Source organism: Lonchura striata, chromosome W, assembly GCF_050655825.1.
Source record: "Lonchura striata isolate lonStrDom1 chromosome W, ASM5065582v1, whole genome shotgun sequence".
Lineage (NCBI taxonomy): Eukaryota > Metazoa > Chordata > Aves > Passeriformes > Estrildidae > Lonchura > Lonchura striata.
In genome coordinates, this window is record NC_140743.1 from 5,193,686 (window position 1) to 5,205,000 (window position 11,315).

Here is an 11,315-nt window from a genome sequence, read left to right on the forward strand (position 1 = left end):
GACCTTACCTCTGCAGGGAGACCAAGATTCCTAAGCCTAGTAAGAGAGTTAGGCGAGGGGACATGTTCGGAGTTCGAGGGTAAGGCACGGCAGGACGTTCGACCTTACCTCAACAGAGAGACCAAGCTTCCTAAGCCTAGTAGGAGTCAGGCAAAGGGATTTGACCGGAGTTTGAGTGTATGGCTCGGCAGGACGTTCGACCTTACCTCGGCAGGGAGACCAAGAATCCTAAGCCGTGTAGGAGAGTTAGGCGAGGGGACTTGTTCGGAGTTCGAGTGTATGACTCGGCAGGATGTTCGACCTTACCTCGGCAGGGAGACCAAGCTTCATAAGCCTAGTAGGAGTCAGGCAAAAAGACGTGGCCGCAGTTCGAGTGTAAGGCTCGGAAGGACGTTCGACCTTACCTCCGCAGGGAGACCAAGCTTCCTAAGCCTAGTAGGAGAGTCAAGTGAAAGGACTTGGCCGGTGTTCGAGTGTAAGGCTCGGCAGGACGTTCGACCTTACCTCAACAGAGAGACCAAGCTTCCTAAGCCTAGCAGGAGTCAGGCAAAGGGACTTGGCCGGAGTTTGAGTGTAAGGCTCGGCATGACGTTCGACCTTAACTCGGCAGGGAGACCAAGCTTCCTAAGCCTAGTAGGAGTCAGGCGAGGCGACTTGGCCGGAGTTCGAGTGTAAGGCTTCGCAGGACGTTCGACCTTACCTCAGCAGGGAGACCAAGCTTCCTAAGCCTAGTAGGAGAGTTAGGCGCGGGGACTTGTTCGGAGTTCGAGTGTAAGACTCGGCAGGACGTTCGACCTTACCTCGGCAGGGAGACCAAACTTCATAAGCCTAGTAGGAGAGTCAGGCGACGGGACTTGGCCGGAGTTCGAGGGTAAGGCACGGCAGGACGTTCGACCTTAACTCGGCAGGGAGACCACGCTTCCCAAGCCTAGTAGGAGTCAGGCGAGGGGACTTGGCCGGAGTTCGAGTGTAAGTCTCGGCAGGATATTCGACCTTACCTCGGCAGGGAGACCAAGCTTCCTGAGCCTAGTAGGAGTCAGGCGAGGGGACTTGGCCGGAGTTCGAGTGTATGGCTCGGCAGGACGTTCGACCTTACCTTGGCAGGGAGACCAAGCTTCCTAAGCCTAGTAGGAGTCAGGCAAAGGAGCTTGGCCAGAGTTCGAGTGTAAGGCTCGGCAGGACGTTCGACCTTACCTCTGCAGGGAGACCAAGCTTCCTAAGCCTAGTAGGAGAGTCAGACGACGGGACTTGGCCGGAGTACAAGCGTAAGGCTCGGCAGACGTTCGACCTGAACTCGGCAGGGAGACCAAGCTTCCTAAGCCTAGTTGGAGTCAGGCAAAGGGGCTTGGCTGGAATTTGAGTGTAAGGCTCAGCAGGACGTTCGACCTTACCTCGGCATAGAGACTAAGCTTCCTAAGCCCAGTAGGATAGTTAGGCATGAGGAATTGTTCGGAGTTCGAGTGTAAGGCTCGGCAGGATGTTCGATCCTAACTCGGCAGGGAGACCAAACTTTCTAAGCCTAGTAAGAGTCAGGCAAAGGGACTTGGCCAGAGTTCGAGTGTATGGCTCGGCAGGACGTTCAACCTTAACTCGGCAGGGAGACGAAGCTTCTTAAGCCTAGTCGGAGAATTAGGCGAGGGGACTTGGCCGGAGTTCGAGTGTAAGACTCGGCAGGACGTTCGACCTTACCTCGGCAGGGAGACCAAGCTTCCTAAGCCTAGTAGGAGAGTCAAGTGAAAGAACTTGGCCGGAGTTCGAGTGTAAGGCTCGGCAGGACGTTCGACCTTAACTCGGCAGGGAGACCAAGCTTCCTAAGACTAGTAGGAGTCAGGCGAGGCGACTTGGCCGGAGTTCGAGTGTAAGGCTTCGCAGGACGTTCGACCTTACCTCGGCAGGGAGACCAAACTTCATAAGCCTAGCAGGAGTCAGGCAAAGGGACTTGGCCGGATTTCGAGTGTAAGGCTCGGCAAGACCTTCGACCTTACCTCGGCAGGGAGACCAAGATTCCTTAGCCTAGTAGGAGAGTTAGGCGAGAGGACTCGTTCGGAGTTCGAGTGTAAGGCTCGGCAGGATGTTCGACCTTACCTCGGCAGGGAGACCAAGCTTCCTAAGCCTAGCTGGAGTCAGGCAAAGGGGCTTGGCCGGAGTTCGAGTGTAAGGCTCGGCAGGACGTTCAACCTTACCTCGGCAGGGAGACCACGCTTCCCGAGCCTAGTAGGAGTCAGGCGAGGGGACTTGTTTGGAGTTCGAGTGTATGGCTCGGCAGGACGTTCGACCTTACCTTGGCAGGGAGACCAAGCTTCCTAAGCCTAGTAAGAGTCAGGCAAAGGGGCTTGGCCAGAGTTCGAGTGTAAGGCTCGGCGGGACGTTCGACCTTACCTCAGCAGGGAGACCAAGCTTCCTAAGCCTAGTAGGAGAGTTAGGCGAGGGGACTTGTTCGGAGTTCGAGTGTAAGACTCGGCAGGATGTTCGACCTTACCTCGGCAGGGAGACCAAACTTCATAAGCCTAGCAGGAGTCAGGCAAAGGGACTTGGCCGGATTTCGAGTGTAAGGCTCGGCAAGACCTTCGACCTTACCTCGGCAGGGAGACCAAGATTCCTAAGCCTAGTAGGAGAGTTAGGCGAGAGGACTCGTTCGGAGTTCGAGTGTAAGGCTCGGCAGGATGTTCGACCTTACCTCGGCAGGGAGACCAAGCTTCCTAAGCCTAGTAGGAGTCAGGCGAGGGGACTTGTTCGAAGTTCGAGTGTATGGCTCGGCAGGACGTTCGACCTTACCTTGGCAGGGAGACCAAGCTTCCTAAGCCTAGTAGGAGTCAGGCAAAGGGGCTTGGCCAGAGTTCGAGTGTAAGGCTCGGCAGGACGTTCGACCTTACCTCAACAGAGAGACCAAGCTTCCTAAGCCGTGTAGGAGAGTTAGGCGAGGGGACTTCTTCGGAGTTCGAGTGTAAGGCACGGCAGGACGTTCGACCTTACCTCAACAGAGAGACCAAGCTTCCTAAGCCTAGTAGGAGTCAGGCAAAGGGATTTGACCGGAGTTTGAGTGTATGGCTCGGCAGGACGTTCGACCTTACCTCGGCAGGGAGACCAAGATTCCTAAGCCGTGTAGGAGAGTTAGGCGAGGGGACTTGTTCGGAGTTCGAGTGTAAGACTCGGCAGGATGTTCGACCTTAGCTCGGCAGGGAGACCAAGCTTCATAAGCCTAGTAGGAGTCAGGCAAAGGGACTTGGCCCGAGTTCGAGTGTAAGGCTCGGCAGGGGTTCAACCTTAACTCGGCAGGGAGACCACGCTTCCCAAGCCTAATAGGAGTCAGGCAAAGGGACGTGGCCGGAGTTCGAGTGTAAGGCTCGGCAGGACGTTCGACCTTACCTCAACAGAGAGACCAAGTTTCCTAAGCCTAGCAGGAGTCAGGCGACGAGACTTGGCCGGAGTTCGAGTGTAAGTCTCGGCAGGATGTTCGACCTTACCTCGGCAGGGAGACCAAGCTTCCTGAGCCTAGTAGGAGTCACGCGAGGGGACTTGGCCGGAGTTCGAGTGTATGGCTCGGCAGGAGGTTCGACCTTACCTTGGCAGGGACACCAAGCTTCCTAAGCCTAGTAGGAGTCAGGCAAAAGGGGCTTGGCCAGAGTTCGAGTGTAAGGCTCGGCAGGACGTTCAACCTTACCTCTGCAGGGAGACCAAAATTCCTAAGCCTAGTAGGAGAGTTAGGCGAGGGGACTTGTTCGGAGTTCGAGGGTAAGGCACGGCAGGACGTTCGACCTTACCTCAACAGAGAGACCAAGCTTCCTAAGCCTAGTAGGAGTCCGGCAAAGGGACTTGGCCGGAGTTCGAGTGTAAGGCTCGGCATGACGTTCGACCTTAACTTGGCAGGGAGACCAAGCTTCCTAAGCCTAGTAGAAGTCAGGAAAAGGGGCTTGGCCGGAGTTCGAGTGTAAGGCTCGGCAGGACATTCGACCGTACCTCGGCAGGTAGGCCAAGATTCCTAAGCCTAGTCGATGAGTTAGGCAAGGGGACTTGTTCTGAGTTGGAGTGTAACGCTCGGCAGGACGTTCGAACTTAACTCGGCAGGGAGACCACGCTTCCTAAGCCTAGTAGGAGTCAGGCGAGGCGACTTGGCCGGATTTCGAGTGTAAGGCTCGGCAAGACCTTAGACCTTACCTCGGCAGGGAGACCAAGATTCCTAAGCCTAGTAGGAGAGTTAGGCGAGAGGACTCGTTCGGAGTTCGAGTGTAAGGCTCGGCAGGATGTTCGACCTTACCTCGGCAGGGAGACCAAGCTTCCTAAGCCTAGTTGGAGTCAGGCAAAGGGGCTTGGCCGGAGTTCGAGTGTAAGGCTCGGCAGGACGTTCGACCTTACCTCGGCAGGGAGACCACGCTTCCCGAGCCTAGTAGGAGTCACGCGAGGGGACTTGTTTGGAGTTCGAGTGTATGGCTCGGCAGGACGTTCGACCTTACCTTGGCAGGGAGACCAAGCTTCCTAAGCCTAGTAGGAGTCAGGCAAAGGGGCTTGGCCAGAGTTCGAGTGTAAGGCTCGGCGGGACGTTCGACCTTACCTCTGCAGAGAGACCAAGATTCCTAAGCCTAGTAGGAGAGTTAGGCGAGGGGACTTGTTCGGAGTTCGAGGGTAAGGCACGGCAGGACGTTCGACCTTACCTCAACAGAGAGACCAAGCTTCCTAAGCCTAGTAGGAGTCAGGCAAAGGGATTTGACCGGAGTTTGTATGTATGGCTCGGCAGGACGTTCGACCTTACCTCTGCAGGGAGACCAAGATTCCTAAGCCTAGTAGGAGAGTTAGGCGAGGGGACTTGTTCGGAGTTCGAGGGTAAGGCACGGCAGGACGTTCGACCTTACCTCAACAGAGAGACCAAGCTTCCTAAGCCGTGTAGGAGAGTTAGGCGAGGGGACTTGTTCGGAGTTCGAGTGTATGGCTCGGCAGGACGTTCGACCTTACCTCGGCAGGGAGACCAAGATTCCTAAGCCGTGTAGGAGAGTTAGGCGAGGGGACTTGTTCGGAATTCGAGTGTAAGACTCGGCAGGATGTTCGACCTTACCTCGGCAGGGAGACCAAGCTTCATAAGCCTAGTAGGAGTCAGGCAAAGGGACGTGGCCGCAGTTCGAGTGTAAGGCTCGGAAGGACGTTCGACCTTACCTCCGCAGGGAGACCAATCTTCCTAAGCCTAGTAGGAGAGTCAAGTGAAAGGACTTGGCCGGAGCTCGAGTGTAAGGCTCGGCATGACGTTCGACCTTACCTCAACAGAGAGACCAAGCTTCCTAAGCCTAGTAGGAGTCAGGCAAAGGGATTTGACCGGAGTTTGAGTGTATGGCTCGGAAGACGTTCGACCTTACCTCGGCAGGGAGACCAAGATTCCTAAGCCGTGTAGGAGAGTTAGGCGTGGGGACTTGTTCGGAGTTCGAGTGTAAGACTCGGCAGGATGTTCGACCTTACCTCGGCAGGGAGACCAAGCTTCATAAGCCTAGTAGGAGTCAGGCAAAGGGACTTGGCCCGAGTTCGAGTGTAAGGCTCGGCAGGGGTTCAACCTTAACTCGGCAGGGAGACCACGCTTCCCAAGCCTAGTAGGAGTCAGGCAAAGGGACGTGGCCGGAGTTCGAGTGTAAGGCTCGGCAGGACGTTCGACCTTACCTCAACAGAGAGACCAAGTTTCCTAAGCCTAGCAGGAGTCAGGCAAAGAGACTTGGCCAGAGTTCGAGTGTAAGGCTCGGCCGGACGTTCGACCTTAACTCGGCAGGGAGACCAAGCTTCCTAAGCGTAGTAGGAGTCAGGCAAAGGGACTTGGCCAGAGTTCGAGTGTAAGGCTCGGCAGGACGTTCAACTTTAACTCGGCAGGGAGACCACGCTTCCCAAGCCTAGTAGGAGTCAGGCGAGGGGACTTCGCCGGAGTTCGAGTGTAAGTCTCGGCAGGATGTTCGACCTTCCCTCGGCAGGGAGACCAAGCTTCCTGAGCCTAGTAGGAGTCAGGCGAGGGGACTTGGCCGGAGTTCGAGTGTATGGCTCGGCAGGAGGTTCGACCTTACCTTGGCAGGGACACCAAGCTTCCTAAGCCTAGTAGGAGTCAGGCAAAGGGGCTTGGCCAGAGTTCGAGTGTAAGGCTCGGCAGGACGTTCAACCTTACCTCTGCAGGGAGACCAAAATTCCTAAGCCTAGTAGGAGAGTTAGGCGAGGGGACTTGTTCGGAGTTCGAGTGTAAGGCTCGGCAGGATGTTCGATCCTAACTCGGCAGGGAGACCAAACTTTCTAAGCCTAGTAAGAGTCAGGCAAAGGGACTTGGCCAGAGTTCGAGTGTATGGCTCGGCAGGACGTTCAACCTTAACTCGGCAGGGAGACCAAGCTTCCTAAGCCTAGTAGGAGAGTCAAGTGAAAGAACTTGGCCGGAGTTCGAGTGTAAGGCTCGGCAGGACGTTCGACCTTAACTCGGCAGGGAGACCAAGCTTCCTAAGACTAGTAGGAGTCAGGCGAGGCGACTTGGCCGGAGTTCGAGTGTAAGGCTTCGCAGGACGTTCGACCTTACCTCGGCAGGGAGACCAAACTTCATAAGCCTAGCAGGAGTCAGGCAAAGGGACTTGGCCGGATTTCGAGTGTAAGGCTCGGCAAGACCTTCGACCTTACCTCGGCAGGGAGACCAAGATTCCTAAGCCTAGTAGGAGTCACGCGAGGGGACTTGGCCGGAGTTCGAGTGTATGGCTCGGCAGGAGGTTCGACCTTACCTTGGCAGGGACACCAAGCTTCCTAAGCCTAGTAGGAGTCAGGCAAAAGGGGCTTGGCCAGAGTTCGAGTGTAAGGCTCGGCAGGACGTTCAACCTTACCTCTGCAGGGAGACCAAAATTCCTAAGCCTAGTAGGAGAGTTAGGCGAGGGGACTTGTTCGGAGTTCGAGGGTAAGGCACGGCAGGACGTTCGACCTTACCTCAACAGAGAGACCAAGCTTCCTAAGCCTAGTAGGAGTCCGGCAAAGGGACTTGGCCGGAGTTCGAGTGTAAGGCTCGGCATGACGTTCGACCTTAACTTGGCAGGGAGACCAAGCTTCCTAAGCCTAGTAGAAGTCAGGCAAAGGGGCTTGGCCGGAGTTCGAGTGTAAGGCTCGGCAGGACATTCGACCGTACCTCGGCAGGTAGGCCAAGATTCCTAAGCCTAGTCGATGAGTTAGGCAAGGGGACTTGTTCTGAGTTGGAGTGTAACGCTCGGCAGGACGTTCGAACTTAACTCGGCAGGGAGACCACGCTTCCTAAGCCTAGTAGGAGTCAGGCGAGGCGACTTGGCCGGATTTCGAGTGTAAGGCTCGGCAAGACCTTAGACCTTACCTCGGCAGGGAGACCAAGATTCCTAAGCCTAGTAGGAGAGTTAGGCGAGAGGACTCGTTCGGAGTTCGAGTGTAAGGCTCGGCAGGATGTTCGACCTTACCTCGGCAGGGAGACCAAGCTTCCTAAGCCTAGTAGGAGTCAGGCAAAGGGGCTTGGCCAGAGTTCGAGTGTAAGGCTCGGCGGGACGTTCGACCTTACCTCTGCAGAGAGACCAAGATTCCTAAGCCTAGTAGGAGAGTTAGGCGAGGGGACTTGTTCGGAGTTCGAGGGTAAGGCACGGCAGGACGTTCGACCTTACCTCAACAGAGAGACCAAGCTTCCTAAGCCTAGTAGGAGTCAGGCAAAGGGATTTGACCGGAGTTTGTATGTATGGCTCGGCAGGACGTTCGACCTTACCTCTGCAGGGAGACCAAGATTCCTAAGCCTAGTAGGAGAGTTAGGCGAGGGGACTTGTTCGGAGTTCGAGGGTAAGGCACGGCAGGACGTTCGACCTTACCTCAACAGAGAGACCAAGCTTCCTAAGCCGTGTAGGAGAGTTAGGCGAGGGGACTTGTTCGGAGTTCGAGTGTATGGCTCGGCAGGACGTTCGACCTTACCTCGGCAGGGAGACCAAGATTCCTAAGCCGTGTAGGAGAGTTAGGCGAGGGGACTTGTTCGGAATTCGAGTGTAAGACTCGGCAGGATGTTCGACCTTACCTCGGCAGGGAGACCAAGCTTCATAAGCCTAGTAGGAGTCAGGCAAAGGGACGTGGCCGCAGTTCGAGTGTAAGGCTCGGAAGGACGTTCGACCTTACCTCCGCAGGGAGACCAATCTTCCTAAGCCTAGTAGGAGAGTCAAGTGAAAGGACTTGGCCGGAGCTCGAGTGTAAGGCTCGGCATGACGTTCGACCTTACCTCAACAGAGAGACCAAGCTTCCTAAGCCTAGTAGGAGTCAGGCAAAGGGATTTGACCGGAGTTTGAGTGTATGGCTCGGAAGACGTTCGACCTTACCTCGGCAGGGAGACCAAGATTCCTAAGCCGTGTAGGAGAGTTAGGCGTGGGGACTTGTTCGGAGTTCGAGTGTAAGACTCGGCAGGATGTTCGACCTTACCTCGGCAGGGAGACCAAGCTTCATAAGCCTAGTAGGAGTCAGGCAAAGGGACTTGGCCCGAGTTCGAGTGTAAGGCTCGGCAGGGGTTCAACCTTAACTCGGCAGGGAGACCACGCTTCCCAAGCCTAGTAGGAGTCAGGCAAAGGGACGTGGCCGGAGTTCGAGTGTAAGGCTCGGCAGGACGTTCGACCTTACCTCAACAGAGAGACCAAGTTTCCTAAGCCTAGCAGGAGTCAGGCAAAGAGACTTGGCCAGAGTTCGAGTGTAAGGCTCGGCCGGACGTTCGACCTTAACTCGGCAGGGAGACCAAGCTTCCTAAGCGTAGTAGGAGTCAGGCAAAGGGACTTGGCCAGAGTTCGAGTGTAAGGCTCGGCAGGACGTTCAACTTTAACTCGGCAGGGAGACCACGCTTCCCAAGCCTAGTAGGAGTCAGGCGAGGGGACTTGGCCGGAGTTCGAGTGTAAGTCTCGGCAGGATGTTCGACCTTCCCTCGGCAGGGAGACCAAGCTTCCTGAGCCTAGTAGGAGTCAGGCGAGGGGACTTGGCCGGAGTTCGAGTGTATGGCTCGGCAGGAGGTTCGACCTTACCTTGGCAGGGACACCAAGCTTCCTAAGCCTAGTAGGAGTCAGGCAAAGGGGCTTGGCCAGAGTTCGAGTGTAAGGCTCGGCAGGACGTTCAACCTTACCTCTGCAGGGAGACCAAAATTCCTAAGCCTAGTAGGAGAGTTAGGCGAGGGGACTTGTTCGGAGTTCGAGTGTAAGGCTCGGCAGGATGTTCGATCCTAACTCGGCAGGGAGACCAAACTTTCTAAGCCTAGTAAGAGTCAGGCAAAGGGACTTGGCCAGAGTTCGAGTGTATGGCTCGGCAGGACGTTCAACCTTAACTCGGCAGGGAGACCAAGCTTCCTAAGCCTAGTAGGAGAGTCAAGTGAAAGAACTTGGCCGGAGTTCGAGTGTAAGGCTCGGCAGGACGTTCGACCTTAACTCGGCAGGGAGACCAAGCTTCCTAAGACTAGTAGGAGTCAGGCGAGGCGACTTGGCCGGAGTTCGAGTGTAAGGCTTCGCAGGACGTTCGACCTTACCTCGGCAGGGAGACCAAACTTCATAAGCCTAGCAGGAGTCAGGCAAAGGGACTTGGCCGGATTTCGAGTGTAAGGCTCGGCAAGACCTTCGACCTTACCTCGGCAGGGAGACCAAGATTCCTAAGCCTAGTAGGAGAGTTAGGCGAGAGGACTCGTTCGGAGTTCGAGTGTAAGGCTCGGCAGGATGTTCGACCTTACCTCGGCAGGGAGACCAAGCTTCCTAAGCCTAGTTGGAGTCAGGCAAAGGGGCTTGGCCGGAGTTCGAGTGTAAGGCTCGGCAGGACGTTCAACCTTACCTCGGCAGGGAGACCACGCTTCCCGAGCCTAGTAGGAGTCAGGCGAGGGGACTTGTTCGGAGTTCGAGTGTATGGCTCGGCAGGACGTTCGACCTTACCTTGGCAGGGAGACCAAGCTTCCTAAGCCTAGTAGGAGTCAGGCAAAGGGGCTTGGCCAGAGTTCGAGTGTAAGGCTCGGCAGGACGTTCGACCTTACCTCAACAGAGAGACCAAGCTTCCTAAGCCGTGTAGGAGAGTTAGGCGAGGGGACTTGTTCGGAGTTCGAGTGTAAGGCACGGCAGGACGTTCGACCTTACCTCAACAGAGAGACCAAGCTTCCTAAGCCTAGTAGGAGTCAGGCAAAGGGATTTGACCAGAGTTTGAGTGTATGGCTCGGCAGGACGTTCGACCTTACCTCGGCAGGGAGACCAAGATTCCTAAGCCGTGTAGGAGAGTTAGGCGAGGGGACTTGTTCGGAGTTCGAGTGTAAGACTCGGCAGGATGTTCGACCTTAGCTCGGCAGGGAGACCAAGCTTCATAAGCCTAGTAGGAGTCAGGCAAAGGGACTTGGCCGGAGTTCGAGTGTAAGGCTCGGCAGGGGTTGAACCTTAACTCGGCAGGGAGACCACGCTTCCCAAGCCTAATAGGAGTCAGGCAAAGGGACGTGGCCGGAGTTCGAGTGTAAGGCTCGGCAGGACGTTCGACCTTACCTCAACAGAGAGACCAAGTTTCCTAAGCCTAGCAGGAGTCAGGCGACGAGACTTGGCCGGAGTTCGAGTGTAAGTCTCGGCAGGATGTTCGACCTTACCTCGGCAGGGAGACCAAGCTTCCTGAGCCTAGTAGGAGTCACGCGAGGGGACTTGGCCGGAGTTCGAGTGTATGGCTCGGCAGGAGGTTCGACCTTACCTTGGCAGGGACACCAAGCTTCCTAAGCCTAGTAGGAGTCAGGCAAAGGGGCTTGGCCAGAGTTCGAGTGTAAGGCTCGGCAGGACATTCGACCGTACCTCGGCAGGGAGGCCAAGATTCCTAAGCCTAGTCGATGAGTTAGGCAAGGGGACTTGTTCTGAGTTGGAGTGTAACGCTCGGCAGGACGTTCGAACTTAACTCGGCAGGGAGACCACGCTTCCTAAGCCTAGTAGGAGTCAGGCGAGGCGACTTGGCCGGATTTCGAGTGTAAGGCTCGGCAAGACCTTAGACCTTACCTCGGCAGGGAGACCAAGATTCCTAAGCCTAGTAGGAGAGTTAGGCGAGAGGACTCGTTCGGAGTTCGAGTGTAAGGCTCGGCAGGATGTTCGACCTTACCTCGGCAGGGAGACCAAGCTTCCTAAGCCTAGTTGGAGTCAGGCAAAGGGGCTTGGCCGGAGTTCGAGTGTAAGGCTCGGCAGGACGTTCGACCTTACCTCGGCAGGGAGACCACGCTTCCCGAGCCTAGTAGGAGTCAGGCGAGGGGACTTGTTTGGAGTTCGAGTGTATGGCTCGGCAGGACGTTTGACCTTACCTTGGCAGGGAGACCAAGCTTCCTAAGCCTAGTAGGAGTCAGGCAAAGGGGCTTGGCC